Raw genomic sequence first — 16,888 nt, forward strand, 5'->3', positions numbered from 1 at the left:
TGCCGTAGCTAGTCTATACTGTCCACTTAATATCTCTGCATTAGGCAATGAATCAATAACAAAGTAAATAACAGCTAACAATTATGTGGTCGCAAATGTTCATCAAAATAACTTATTTGCCAGAATGTAAATGTATTCCTTTACATGGATCTTGCCTATTACTAAGGCCTGGGCCAAACTGTCTTTAAATTCCTGTCTTTGAAGGGACTACTTAATGTTCATTATGTATCGGCATGTTTGCACGGACACCTACTTTTAGCAAAATGAATCCACTTCCAAGCCAGATTAGCAATTTACTTTTATGTTCAATCATCTTTTGGAATTAGCTTTTTCCCTTGTGCAAAATTCTTAACAGTTATTGATATCCATTGAATGAAGGCCTGCTTCAATAGCAGGGTGGCTCTTCTGTCATTATTAAAGGAAATTGAAAGTGAACTGACCCAAATCCTGGCATTAAGCAGGATGAGGTTAATCATACTGTAGATGTGATTCCAATTGCAATTTCCGCACCAATCTTTCCAAAGATTGCCTTTGTAGGTTTCCTAGGCCTACTTTGTAAATTAGATATATACAGCAGTGTCACAGGAGAGAGAGAGAGAGAGAGAGAGAGAGAGAGAGAGAGAGGTGTGAAGGAGGAGCTGATGAAGGGCAACCTTTAATTCCCTTATTTCCAGTCACTATGCTCCAGGCAAGCTCCATTGACTCTATTGTATCTGATGGGATTTTGAACACAGTTTTGACCCGGGTCATGGCGTACACTGCAGGAAACACATTAAGAAGTCATTCCATTTAGGATTGTTCCCTTTTCTTTAAACAAAGGAAATAGGAAAGATTGAGATTGGTTCTCAGATTCATTTTTCTTACCTGAATTTTGTAGGGAAAGACAAAGTGACAACAAGCCGGAGACAAAACAGATCTCTTTACCAATGGCAAACTGATGTCACAAGGTTCATCTTGAGATAAGCTGATTCCCATTGGTACTGTATCAACTTATTCTTGAGAGAAGCTGATTCGCATTCATACCATGCAGCAGTTTTTCCCATTTCCTTTGTTTCTAAGAAAAATGTTACTGGATACATAAAAAAAAATGACTCTTATATTGATATTCTTTGCAGTGTATCTATTTAATTTGTTTTGATGTGGTAACTGTAGATGGGTGATGATAGCAGAGGAACTCACTATATGTTGTGTGTGTGTGTGTGTGTGTGTGTGTGTGGTCTTCTCTATCACCAATGGTGACTTGACATGCCATCCCCTTTTACCACTCTCATTTGCTCCCTTGTTTTTATGTATTAATTTGTTTGTCTGATGTCCTCTTTATTTTTTCTGGTTTGTTTTTATTCCTTGTTCTGTTTTCTTTCTTCCATATTCTTTCTTTCTTTCTTTCTTGTACATCGTTGTTGCTTAACTTGTTTTTTGTGGTCCTTCTTCCCCCCCCCATCTATTGTATGTGTCTGTGTCACTCTCTTTCGGCTGGTAGACACAAACTGCAGTTACTCATAGACTATTGAGTCATGAAAACTGCCGTTGTGCGTTTGCTGCTGTTTATAGATCCTGTACAGATGCAGCTTGGCTCCCAACATGCGGTTCAGCTGTAGCTTTTCTTTAGCACATATTGATTATTACTCATCTGATATTTGTGTGTGGGAAGGATTTCAATGTACATATTCCTGAGTATTTTGTGGCTCTGTCTGTGTGGGTATACGTACTGGTTTTGTGAGTGTAATGTGTGTGTAGTGTGTGCTGTATGTGTGTAGTGTGTACTGTATGTATGTGTGTGTAGTGTAGTATTACCATTTGGAGTTCAATGAATCTCATAATAAAATGTACTTATGTATCCTAAAGCAGTGTTCTGCTTGCAGCTATACTACCGAGAACAAACATCTGTAGGCATGTTGTGTCAGTGTTTATCCTTTGTCTGTGTCTACTTGTGTGTGTCTATACGTACCAGAAGCTGTCTATTTTCTACGTTTCAAAGTGTTGAATAGTAAAGGTTGTAATCTGCATTCAGTATAATGTGACATGAGGGTTCCCCCTTCTTCATTTAGACATGTCTGCTTGTCTGAGTTGCGCATGTATTTGTGCATATGTCTGTGGTGTGTGTGTGTTTGTAAGTGCGAGTAAGTGCACAGAAAAAACATCAGTGTTCATGTGGAGGGTGAAGAAGAATAGAATCTGCACACTCAACCAATGAACAATGACACATTTATTGACAATGTTTCGTGCCCAGGGTCAAACTAGAGAACTGTGTCGCCTCACAGCTGTAAGGTCCCCAGTTCGATTCCCGCCAGGGAGACTGTGGGCGCTGGGGGCGTGTTCTCTCCTCTGCGTCATCAGTGCCCATACCCTAGGTGGGGTTGGCAAAGGGCCTTTCTGTGTGGAGTTGGCATGTTCTCCCTGTGTCCCCTGGGTTAGGATATCAAATATCATGAAAAAAGAATAGAACCGGCACACTCATATGCTCCAAAGACAAATGTATTGACGTTTTAGTGTGCAATGACTATTGGGTGGGTCTGCCCAATTAGTGCCCACTAATAACGTGATCTGTGGTGTAGCCTAATATTATGTGGGTGTGATACACAGTTCTTGATTATATATTGAGAAACACTGTCGATAAAGGTATGATTGGAGCATACGAGTGTGCAGGTGTTTATTCTTTTTCATGACCTTATCCTAACCCAGCACCCCGGAAAGTAATTTGCCCATTCTTTCTGCTTTTTTATAGGCATCCTTTATACTATCAGAGTTAAATGGACACTGATGAGGATGAGGTTAATGTGTGTGTGTGTGTGTGTGTGTGTGTGTGTGTGTGTGTGTGTAGTCTGTGTACGCCTGTTTGTGCACCTGTTCGTGAGCGTTTGTGCCCCTACCATTGACTGTACTGGAGTTTGAGATGACAGCATTAAGATGCAGCTTTCCCTCAGGCAACATTATGGATTTTGCCATAGATCACGCAACAAAGGCAATAGGCCCAGACAAGCTGTCTGATTGGATGCAGGCATCCTTTGAGCACCTGAGCCCAGAAAAAAAAATCAATGCACCAACCCTCAATCCTTTCTCCATCCATCTAGTGTGACTCTGTCATTCTCTCTCTCTCTCTCTCTCTCTCTCTCTCGCTCTCTCTCTCTCTCTCTCTCTCTCTCTCTCTCTCTCTCTCTCTCTCTCTCTCTCACTCTCTCTCCATTACCTGACCTACTCGCCTCTGCCCACCTCTCTTGCATCTATTTGTCATGTCACTCTCTCTCTCTCTCTTTCCGTCACATTTTCCCTTTGCCCTTTCGCCTCTTATTTCACTTTCATACTCAAGTTCTCTTGTGTCTCACATCCTCTCATATATCTCTCTTGCGCTGTCTCTCTCGGCCAATTCCGGTCACCTCACTCTCTCCTCCGGCGCATATTCATCTCCCATTTGGCCTTTCCCACACATGCCTGTGTATAGCCACCTTCCCTGCCAGCAATCTGCGACATGGGGGGAAAAGGAGGTGTGTACATCAGAGGACATTGCGGTGTACTTTTAGCAGCACAGATTGTTGTGTGACCTGCTTTCTGTGGCACTATGGTCATGCGTCATATCCTCTCTCACGATCAGTCTGTCTGACACCCTCCCTACCACTGCACTTCCACGGTCCCCCTCCTAACTCTCCTACAGGATAAAACACAGGATAAAAACCAGCCCTTCTCAAACTCCAGCCTGTCATACTGTGTGTGTGTGTGTGTGTGTGTGTGTGTGTGTGTGTGTGTGTGTGAGTGACGTGTGTGTGTATTTGCCAATTTCCTTTTCATCGACCTCTATGTATTTTGAAAGGCTAGTGTATATAAACACAGCTACTGTAATGCACAGCAATTGTTAGAAATTATTTTGACATCCTAGTGTGTGTGTGTGTGTGTGTGTGTGTGTGTGTGTGTGTGTGTGTGTGTGTGTGTGTGTGTGTGCGTGTGCGTGCACGTGTGTGCGTGCGTGCATGGGTGTGTTTATCTGTGTTTGTGTCGCCAGGTGGTCCGTGACGCCTACAGCAGGTTTACAGAGGACTCTCAGTTGCAGTCCACATGGGAGAACGCTACCGAGTGCACAGACATCCCCAACTCAGAGGTCACCATCAGGGTCAGTATAGCCTACTGTAATATAAATACAAAATAATCAAAGCATATACAGTGCTCTCACCGCTCTGCTTATCAGAAGTGGAAATTCTAATATCAAATGTAAAGATATTTAAAAATATATTTTCGTGAACGGAAATGACGAACAAATGGAGGAATGGCAGCTTCTGTTCTCTGCTTTCTGGATGTGTAGTTCCAGACTCCATATAGCGTTCGGCGATAGCCCAATTTAAGGCTGGAATCTGTCACTTATTTTATAATGAACACAATCACACTTGTGTGAAGTGAGAGTTAGACTTGGCTGCCATATGACGTAATTCCTGAAAGCCAGACGTTGGAGGGGCTGTTTTTAGCTGTGTTTAGAGGTGGTCTCCCTACTCTTCAGTGAGAAAGTCCAACCCTGGTATCAAGTAGGACACAATGTCAATGCAGTTATTTGAACCAGGCAGCCATAGAGAGAGATGCCTCTTCCACGTGCGTCACAGAAACGTGCCGCCTCTCGAGATGCAGACGCCCCAGAGCCAAAGGAGGCGTCTACCTTTCTGTCTATGGGTCGATCTGTCGTCTTTGCTGCAGTTCAGATATTGTTGTCATTAAGACTCTCCGTCAGGAGAGGGAGACATCAGACAAAAGATACAAATTATAGGTTAAAGAGACCCCAATGAAGACGGAGGTGAAACAAAATAAGTTGCTCTTGTTTTATAATCAAATTGGATTACTGAAGAACAATGCAGGCATGTGTGGACATTGGACATTTATGGATTTATTATGATTTATTATTCAACTAGGATTACTTTCTTTCATCAACACCCTTAAATGATTGTATTGATGACGTACGTAAAGAATTCCTACAATGTTAATAGAGTCAAGTAGAACAATCCAGATTGTATAGCAGAGTTCACTAGTAAGCTAACTATGACCATGCAGATTGGGTTGACCGCAATCTAAGACGTATGTCAAATGAAAAAAAAAAAAAAGTATTTCTATTCAGTGAATGCTAAATTAACCTCTAGTCTCCCACGGTAGAAGTCTGCATATTCAGTGGACCGGTTGTCTCCGTTGCTGCATCCTATACTGACACAAGGTGTTCCCCCCCACCTTTCTCAATCTCACAACCAAACTTAAAATTAAATTTATACCCTAGACTGTAAATTGTCTTTTTGTCTCCACAAGGCCAAAGGCATGGAGAGTGAGTATGTTTTGCACCCTGTGTGTCTGTCTGTCTGTCTGTCTGTCTGTGACTAGCTAATCTCCGGCACCATTGCCCTGGTCACTGCCAAACTGTGGACACACACTCCCTGGATGTCCCTCACTCCAAACAAAACGACTTGTTATAACGCCACCATGAGGCCGATTTTTGTAAAACACATTTATATTACTCCTACAGAGTAGGCTGATAAAAACATGCCACTTGACAATTTGCAAATCAACCTCATGGTGGAGCTATAAGAGGCCAAGTCGCGTATTTACATATAACAACAGAAAAATGTTTTATATTAGTTTATTATATAGTTTTTTTTATATTAAGTTTGCAGGTGTGGCTCATTTTGAACGAAATGCCTCAAATCATTGTGGAACAATCAAAGCCACCCATTTAACATTGCCCTTTTATAGCGGGAGGCACATTCTTTGCAAACATTACAAACGTTCCTGACCTGGTGGAGACCTGTGCTCCGATTAGCACTTTTTCTAGTTTTCTTCTCTCTTAGATCGTATTCAGTCTCTCAAGGGAGATGCAGCCCTAGGCAGAATTTGTAGTTTGTTTTCTCCAGTTCAGATTAAAAACTAGAGCAGGGTGAAAACATGACAGGCCCATAATGCTGACCTTATAGTACACCGTATGACCGTAATATAGCGGCAGCAAATCACAGTAACAATGGGTATTAGATTTATGTTTGACAATGTAATTGGCTGCATATATCAGGTTCTTATTCTGCTCTGACCTAGCTCCTCAATCCTCACTCCTACAAGGTTAAAGTAGGAAAGGACATCTACAGTATATTATGGTAGAATTCGAGAGCTTTAATATTATCGTGTGTATTGAAATTTGCACTTGCATAAAATATTCATACCTAACTCCATTTTTTGAGGTTTATTATTATTTTCATAAATCAATGCTATTTAATACCCTTTATGTCTGTGTGTTGGACTGTTGGTTAAAGAACCAATGAAACGTATTAAAAAGCGCTTCAGACAAAACCTCTTCACTCCATTGGACCCTTAAACTGTCTGCTAAAGCATCTAACTCCACCTCCTCTCCCCATCTCATGCCAGTAATATTGACAAAATATAAAGTCAATACCTTTTATATTTTTTAAACTTAAAATGTATTTGCAGATAAAACATAAAATTGCATTCACAATGCAAGGGTTCATATTCATCTTTAACCCCTTCGGATGGGAACACTTTTTGGTGTTTAAAAAATTATGAGCTTGTAGGTCTGCTATTTTTGAAAAATCGTGAAAATGTGGCAAACATCTTTGAATGTATATTCTTTCAGAACGAATGTTTAGAACTCAAATCTTTGCTTCTGGGGAAGCCCCTGGAAGAACATATTTTCAGTTTGGGTTCCGCAGCCAAATACATCTAATTCTGGGGCTCCGTGACATGAAATAGTTACACACACACCACTGACATAGAAACGTAGGTTTTTCTGAAAAAACTGTCATGATTTAAAAGACATTTGTAGAATCTGTTCTCAGGTCTACATGGGTTAACAAGCAACCTATTCCAGTCCATTCATGAATGTCCATCATTATTATCATCAGTGTCGTCCTGTTGATTTCTATACTCAGTCCATTTCTCGGTGAATAGATCCTCTTGCAATCTCACTGTATGAGTTCTTCTCCATTACAAACCTTTTATTGGATTATTTAAACCATTAACATTTAACAACAACACCCAATTAAATCGTTATGTTGCATCTTGTGTTGTCTTTCCCGTCATTATAGACTCCCAAAGCAAATCCCATGCCCCAAATCCCTGTTGGTGGGAGAGGGGTATAGCCTCCACTAGTTAGGAGAGCTCCTCTCTAAAATAGAATTTTGATGAGGCAGTATTGCATTGTTTAAAAAATATATGGTATATTCTTTACATTTTGGAGTTAGGTCGTTTCTCCCCGACAGCAGAGATAAGTAAATTGACATGAAGTCACAAAGAATAAACAATTAAAATCTCAGTAAGTTTTAGTGCACAAATCAAAATTTCAAGCTCTCGATTTTGCGTCATACCATTGGTAGTAGCCAGGCATTAGCGGGGCCCAGCTCGGAGATCGATGGAAGGGAGAGCATTTCACTTACATTTCGAGAGAGAGAGACTTGTAGGTACTATGCGAAGGAACGATGGTCATGATTGATAACATCATTTTGACATTTTATTTCTAATGGTAGATATGAGAGACATCATTTTATTTCTAATAGTAGATATGACAGACATCATTTTATTTCTAATGGTAGATATGACAGACATCATTTTATTTCTAATAGTAGTTGTGACAGACATCGTTCTATCTCCTGTGTTTTGTTGGTTTCCCATGCATAAAAAAAGTTATTTCCACAATAATGTTGGTGGAAAAGAGGCATAACTTATGCCGAGGAGAGTTATTTGTCTCACACAGGCACAGAACATGAGAACAGCGCCATCAGCTGACCATTAGGTGTAGTAAGTGCAGTGTGTTGGAGAAATTTTTACTTGTATACATCACCTAAATGTCACCCGATCTGTACTCCTGAAGTACATCTTGGTCTGCTCAGGCCTTTATACAATGGAATGAGATTATGGAGAAGAAGAAATCAATGACTGAGATGTATTTCCTCAGAGAAAAGCAGATTCAATTCATACAGCACCTGTGCTTCCATCGCATCGATCTTAAAAAGCCTCTTAAAAAGGCATTGGCTTCCATTCATGCAGATTAATTGTGTTTCCATTTTTATGCATTGCAAGTGTTATCTCGTAACGCAGTAAATTAAATAGTAACCAGAATCCAAGGTAAACCGATAAATGCGATGCATGAATTATTTATGTTACTTTTCGCTGACCTAGATTTTTAAAGCCTCCTCTCCTGTTCTGTTCTCCTCATCTCTTACCTCCCCCTCCCTCCTTTTCTTCTCTCCTTCCTCTTCTCCCCTCTTATTTTTCTCCTCTCCTCTCCTCTCCTCTCCTCTCCTCTCCTCTCCTCTCCTCTCCTCTCCTCTCCTCTCCTCTCCTCTCCTCTCCTCTCCTCTCCTCTCCTCTCCTCTCCTCAGGGTCTGGAGGTCTCTAGACCGGCACACTACCATGACCTGCCATCCTACAAGGACTTCCTGCAGATGAGCGACTCTGGGGTGGAGTTCACCTCCTTCGCCCTCCCACTGGACACCGACTCCGACGCAACCGTGATCTCCATCTCCCACAAGCCCTTCCATGATGTCCCCTCGCCACCTGCCAGCGATGCAGACGTAACCCCCACCAGCCCGGATGCCACACTGGTTGCAGACCTGAGCATCTGCCATACCCCGGAGTCGGCCATGAGCGAGAGTGCGAGTCCGGCGTCCAACCCCCGCAACGTCACGGCCGCTGCCACACCCGACGTTAGCCCCATGGGCGCCATATCACCAGGAAGGGCCTCTAAGGGCTATGCCGGACCAGACTCTGCCCAGATCATGCTAGAGGGAGGAGCTGGTGGCAGCCCTAGGGCCCCCTCATCGCCAGGAGGGGTTTCTCCCTCTGCCCAGATGCCAGGAGCTGGGGAAAGCATGGAGATGAAGGGAATGGCAGGCAGTACCTGAGAGAGCACGCGTTGGTGTGTGCCCGCTTTGCACGCCCCCTTATCCAGTTCAGACCCATACTGCATAAACGCCACGACAGCCACATCCTCTATTATACATACACAATCGAATCCGTTACTGTTCATTTGACTCTGAAAGTGTACGTTTTTACCCATTTTACACTTTCAGAGTTCGATTACCCCGCGGTTCCACCACCACCATCAAATGTGACCAGACCAGAACCCAAACAAAACTAATTTCATAGTTTGGACCCAGATGTCATTGTAGCCTGAAAAGCTATATGTATATTTATTTATTTTTAAGTGCTCAATTCAATATTCAATGCGCTGGAAATGCACTGATAAATAAGAAGAAAGAAAACGTGACTCAGATATCTATCAAAAGGAAGAACAAAGTGTTGAGCATATGGGCAAATGCATGCATTTAAATTAAACATTACAGTGGGTATTTGCTCTCCTGCTTTTCTCCAGGAAAGAAAAATCTGAAAAGCTCGACTGTATATTGCATGCAAGCTTTGTCAGGCCAAAGAACCACGACTCAAAAGGACAATGTTTCTGCCTCAAAGACCTCATAATATCAGCTGAGTAAAATACCCTTCAGCAATTTGACAAAAACAAGGGATTTCTTCTGGGTATTTTAAGAAAAACAGGATGTCTAGTTTTTGTAAAACTTTGATAGAAGAAAAAAAATTGGTCATGTATGTACAGTATTATTGAGAGGATCTATACCCTTTCTGAGTACAGTCTCAGTATACTGTATAGCTTATAACTTTTTCCAACTACCTTTTGCCTGGGCTCAGCCTCACAGCACCAAACAAATACTGAAATTCTAATGGACTGTACAAGCATGTCAAAAAGACCTCTCTGCCCCTCAGACGGAAGTGCCACCCTCAGCACCATCTGCATTCTGGGAAGCCCATTCGGTACCACCTCCTTTTTTATGTAGAAACAGGGACTCTGTTTGGCTTTGCTTCTGTGTTTATTCCTACTAACAACAACATTATGGGGCGCTGACAAATCGTGCTGCTGTCATACCGTCTGTCAGTGTCTTATGATTTATACTTGCTGTAGTTGCGCGCAGGGGTCGCATACCGGAAATAGCTGATCTACAAGCTCAAGCTACAAGCTTGTATATCGTCTATTCTTGGTGTACAACACCCGCACACTGCTAAGTATAACGTCAGCAGCATTATGACCTCTTTCTGGAAACATTGCTAGACAAAAACAGACTGAGAGATTGAATATCACCGCACTATGCAAGAAGTGCTGCCGGTTGTATTTTTCTTCTTCACCTTTTGATGGCATCACTATCCAAGGCCACCCGGTCGCCTCACTGCGCTGTATAAAACCATTCTCTTCTTCTATTTTTCCCCCCATACCACCATCAACACTGCTGCTCTGGTACAGACCCCTGTAGAAGGGAAACCACGCACATTGTGTAGCTGTTTCCGGGAACATTTCTAAATGTACGGTGGATTTTGTCTGGAAGACAAAAGAGAGAAGCTGTGATGGGGATTTTTGATCTTCCTTTTTGTTTGTTGCAGAGACAGAGACAGACTGACTCAAGACTGCAAAGATGGAAGATGAAGTGGAGCAAGTATTCTGGGGGAATGGAACTGATGGCTGACATGATTAAAAGCCTCCCATTCTCTTCTGAACCTATCTGACTGAGCAGAGCACCAAGTGTTTGTTAGCCCCTGTTGTTCTGCCAAAAAGCACTGACTCTGAAGACGCCCCTGAATCCATCAATGGCAGCAAACAGGCTTGAAGGCCTGACAGCATTAGACTGAAGACTGGTGATTAGAAAATGCAGGGAGACAGAGAGCGAGAGAGGAGGGCGCATACAAAGAAACCAAGGTAATCTGGAATCATTCAGTGCACTCCACCCGGACTTGACTCTATTCAGCCCTTGAAAATGGATATTAACAAGCCGGTAGCTTTTTTTCCCATTAACTTGAAAATGTTATTGATGTATGTAGTTAAAAGAAGTTATTATAAACAATACCACCATTAACAGTGCTATAAACACCACCATTCAAAATTATAGTATTATTACCGCCTTTAAAGGTACAGTTATTACAGCAATACCACCATTAACCATACTACTATTAAAACCACCATTAACAGTACAATTAAAAACACCACCATTAGAAGTGCATACCACATGAGGATACAGTCCTTCCCACAGCTGGCCTGGGTTTGAATCTGACCAAAGGCTTGTTGCTGCATGTCATCACCCCTCCCTCTCTCCTGCTTTCCCCGTGTCTCTGTTCACGGTCTCTATCCAAATAATGCTGAAATGCCCCAAATAATCAAAAAATCACACGCTTGTTTGTTTGTTCTTAATAATTTGCACATGTTTACCATGAGGAGGTCAAGGGTCAATACATAGACAACAAGTCACGAAAGAGTCAGGCATTATGGGATGTGGTACAAATGAGCTAGCTTTGGGTAACTTGATTCATTCATGTTAACCTTGCAGAGATCACAATGGTCTTACCCAATGGAGAGCTGACCAAGAAAACAGCCAATCAGTTTTTCCATCCATCCATCCATCCATCCATCCATCCATCCATCCATCTTCAACCACTTAGTCGGGTTGTGGGGGCAACAGCTTCACCAGAGAGCTCCAGACTTCCCTCTCCAGAGCAACATTAGTAACTTATCGAGGACCTCCCTAGGGACGCCCCGAGAGGATGCATCCTTACCAGATGCCCGAACCACCTAAGCTGGCTCCTTTCCAAGTGGAGGAGCAGCGACTCTACTCAGAATCTCTCTTGTGTGACTGAACTTATCACCCTATCTCTAAGGGAGATGCCACCCACCCGTCTGAGATTCGTCTCATTTCGGCCGCTTGTATCTGTGACCTAATTATTTCGGTCATGACCCACTCTTCATCAGGGAAGTCGCTGACGATGTGGCTACTTTTGCCTATTGTAAGGACGCACACATGGGACGTGCATTATTATGCAGCATGGAGCATCCCAGCAATGGCTTTATATAAAAATAGGTGCCAATGCTTATCTGGCCTCTCAGTCAGAGAGGATAAACCTGAGTTCTCATAAAGTGCACAGTGGATTGGGTTGGGGGTAAGTCCCTGGGGTAAGTCCCTGCGACATACTAGAATCATATCCAGGGGGTGTACTTCAAGCTGCCTCATGCTACAGAAACAGGAGATAGGCTCCTTCCCTATAGGCCTCTTGGCTCAGTAAGGCTTACATTACAGTACTATAGTTTGAAACACAGGATCAATTTCCCCTCTACTGCTCTCTATAAACAGATTTGTATTCTTCACATGAGGTTGCAGTTTAATTGGTAGTGCCACAAAGGTTTAGCAACTCTCCAGAAGGATGGCTCTGCCTGTGCCAGCCACTTCTTTCAACACACACAATTTGAAGGAACTCACCTAATAAGGAGGTTTGAGCCTCCTTATCTCAGGCTGGTTGAGTTTGAAAAATGGAGGTGATTAATAACGTTAAACATATTTCACAAAGGAAGATGGCCTTGCTTACAGTATGTCTGGATTGAAGGGACTGCTGTTCACCCCTGCACAGAATTTTCTCTACCTTTCTTTGGTCCTGAAATGGCATACTGTTTATGTTTTTGTTTTGTTATTTTCCTGAGAAATCAAACCTGCACCCAAGAAGTGTTAGTGCCAAGCAGTACCCATTGAGCTATAGCCTACAGGAAACAGAAACTCTATCCCTGTATTAGTGCCATGTTCTGCACATGTACAAATGGGAGGAGTGGAAGTGTTGAGCCTGAATTGTACTTACCGTAGTCGTATGACTGTGACGCTCAGTCGTACTTAGTTATGAATCAGGCTTAAGCAGTCATAAACCACCTGCTACACTATATACGGTTTACAGAAACCACAATGACCATCACCGAAAGGATCCCATTTAGAGATTACCTTGTGTTGTTGCCGTTAACAATATGGCTATCTCATATTGTAACCACATTGATGTCAGACAGGCACAAAGGTGTCTGTCGAAATAAAGCACAACATTTCACTGTGTGACCATGCAGGAAAAGGCTCATATTGTAATTGATAAGTAAAAAATAATAAGTAGCAGCTATTGTACTGTAAATAGTACTATTCATTATTGAACTTTCATTCATTCAACTTTTTTTTATCCCACGATTTTGCAACTAATTTTTTCACCCAGTGTCGATTATGTAATCCTAGGCAGTACACTTCCTCTGCCAACATGGGGGGGGGGGGGGGGGGGGGGGGGAGAGAGTTTCTCCAGCCAGACGTAGCGCATGGAAGGAACACGTTATTCCGACCAGTTCCTTTCCCCTCCATCGGGCACTACCGACTGTGCCAGCGTGCCCCCAAAAACAACTGACTTGTTTGTTTAGTTAGTTCTCTTATTATTCAGGGAATTGTGCTTTGGATTGCTAAGTTAACTCATCATGATATAATGTAAAGCAGTCAATCTTCATACTGGGAGCTGGATTTTGCACTGACTAGGAAGTCAGGGTCCAGTCAAACAGCAACTTATTCAACTTGTTCAGTGTCCTTGAACAAATAACACTTTGCTACCAACCTTTAGGGGTTGAGGTGCACTAAATGTGACATTGCATTGCATTCAACAATGTCGTTACTGTATCTTAACTACTGTGCTTCCTTTGGCAACTGAATTTCCGTTGCAGGACCAATAAAGGTCGTATCTTATCGTAACTAACATGAGAAACAAGTGAGACATACATAATTATGTGCATATTTGATTACTCACATATTGCCTGTAAGTATCTTGATTTTGTAATGGCTATTTTATAGAGCTGCTGTTGATGCAGGCCTTCTTGTCCTCATCTAATATAACTTTTGAAAGGCAATTTACCATATTTACCTTCATATTCAGTTGTCATATTCAGAGGTGGAAACCCCCCAAAAATGTGCAAAATGGCTACCAATTGAAAAGCCCTCCAATGATGCATGATTTGGGATTGCACTGGAATGGTTGGCACACCATGCCCCCCCGAGGCTAGAGTGGAAACCGCTCCCAGACCGTCTCCAATTGGCTGGCTGTTTCCAGAATGTATAATAATAATGTGCATTTAAAACTGCTTTATAACTAACAGTTTATAAATAGATGATCGATAGATGGATAGAGATGGCCGTCATGTGACGCTTTTTATTTTTCTTCTCCAATGACATACAATACTGTAATATTTCATGCACTCACCTCTCCTGCCCCCTCACCCCCCACAGGAAGGGATTTGTAAATACAAAGCAATATTAATGATATGGCGCTGAGTCATCCCTACAATTTACAGGGTTGTAAAGGAATCAGACTGAGCACATTTCCCCCCCCCCCCCCCCCCCCCCCCCACACACACACACACACACACACACACACACGCGCACACACACACACACACACACACACACACACACACACACACACACACACACACACACACACACACACACAAACAAAACAGCTTCCTCATGGAGTGACTCTTGTATATAGACAGATATATACTGTACTGTGTGAACTCACTGAACTGCATGTGTGTATAGCATAGAAATGCTAGTTTGAAATACTGCAAGGCTTATGAAAGATTTTATACTAATGTGGCATCGGCCCTTTAACTCCACGTTCACGGTAGGTAGGTACAGTAGGTAGGTAGGTAGGTAGGTAGATAGGTAGATAGGTAGGTATTTGAATGCATTGAAGGATGAGATGCCTTGACTGCAATGACACTGTCCAGTCAAACTCATGATGTGGGCTAGAATTACACTATATAATTAGAATCCAACATCTGCTGTCGAGAAACCTCAGGACTGCAATTTCACGAGCCAGCAAATTCACATTTACATACAGTACCTACAGCTGATGCAAATGGAAACTAGAATGCTGATGAAAGAATGTTGAAGTTACAGCAATTATTAGTCTCTATTCTCTATCTATTCTCAAGGTTTATCCATAAATTAAAATTTCTGGTGTTAGACATGTAAAACAAATACTAAGCAAGCACTTGTGTACACAGCTAGCCATTTAGCAATAGGATGGGTCCTTGGCATGGACAGGTTTGCGAACCACTGGATAATCTCATTAAGACAGTTTTGACAGCTAAGTTTGCAGTAATAGGCATTTTATTCTTCTGCGTGATTGTCTAAAACGTTCTCACAATCACCCACCTGACTGACATCAAAGGCAATGAAAATAATGAACTGTATTTGCAAGAACTACCTGACCCAAGCTTAGATATCACATATTATGGGGGCTTATACAATATACATTAATAACAATATGGTTCACTGTACCTGCTAACCTTAACACAACCAGTGTCGGAAATGTAAAAGGATTTTGCATTTTATCATTCACCTTCAGTAGGACTCATGTTTTCCGTTTAATTGAAAAGTCATGTCAGAATATCAATACACATCCCGGGGACCTCATTTATATACGAAAATTCTTTGGTCTTTACTCTTTTCAAACATTCTTGCGCAAACATTTCAAAGAATATAACAGGAATGACGATTGGGGGTAATTGTGTTAAAACAATGGCGGTATCAACACAATAAAAATGAATCACAATATTACCTTAAATGTAATAGCAAGGGTAAATGTGTGCTCAAGGAGCTTTATTATGAATGAGGGCCAAGAACTATTGAGTTGTCAGGTTTCCATGATTGCATCCTTTACAAAAGTTGAAACGGAGGTTACACATTGTGCCCTGTTCTTTTCAATGCACTCAGTGTCGATACAAGCAAACCACGAACACTGCATGCAGTGTATAGTTAGGGACAATAACACTTCTAATTCTTTTAAATACAATATGTATGTTAATAGCTGCACATTTTGACATATACTGGTTTGCATTCTACTATATAAAAGGTGACACGAATGTATTCTCGAAAACTAGATAATGCAGACACACACCAAAAAAAGACATCCATTTCACCATCAGATGTAGCATCATATTCATCTGCACCACAAAGGCTCTTACTAATGTAATTTCTCTTTACAATAATACTCTAGTCTGTATCTGCTGTCAATGTCTATACCTATACCTATAAGATGTTCTATACCTGCAGCATGCTGTCCTGTAGTTTGCTTGTGGGACAGCAGATGATACATAATAAAAAGTATGATAAAAATTGCAACGTTCTGTAGTGGTAGACACTTAAGCATCACTCATGTCCTTGGGCTTTCATGTTCACAGGGGCCTGTTTTCCCGAGATGCAGATCCAGCTTTGTTGGTATATAGGCTGAGGTCAAAGTCATTATACAGTAATTGGCTTAAAGATCAAAGAGAAAAAATTGAAATGTCTTAGACTACCTTGCTACCTACTGCTAATATACCAGCTGTAGCTTGGTAGAGAAACTAGGGCCATGGGTGACTCATAAGGCTACTGTAGATCCTATTGTTGAGTCCATGGTGCAGTCAGGGAAAAGGTTTTGTCATTGTCATGATTACTCTGGCTACTCAGATCTTTGAACATTGTTACTCTCAGCTATGCATTTTCATTGCATTTTAGTCCTGCAGTCTGCGCATTTTTAGTTTCCAGTCTGCAAATGAATGTTTCATGATCTGGAAAAGATCTAGTTAAAGTTAAATTCTGTTGACACACACACCCGCACGCACGCACGCACGCACGCACGCACGCATGCACGCACCACACACACACACACACACACACACACACACACACACACACACACACACACACACACACACACACACACATACATACATACATATACTTGTATATATGTATGTATATGTAAGTATATATAAAATATGGTTACTTGGGGATGCTTTGAATGATTTGATAGCAATGATAGGTGTGTTTTGGTGATGATGATGATGAGGATTAGGATTGGTGATGATAATATTGATTTGCCACATTGCCACTGTTGACAATGCTTTAGATTTTGTCTAGTGAGTAAGAGGGTGGGTTGGAAACTTCTGTTCTTCAAGGCTCTACCATTTCATTCTATGATTGAACACATTATCGAAGTTGAAAAATTATATTTCAATCAACCAAATATGAGTATTTAACACATA

Source organism: Protomyctophum bolini (genome assembly GCF_963924005.1).
Source record: "Protomyctophum bolini genome assembly, chromosome: 17".
Classification (NCBI taxonomy): Eukaryota; Metazoa; Chordata; class Actinopteri; order Myctophiformes; family Myctophidae; genus Protomyctophum; species Protomyctophum bolini.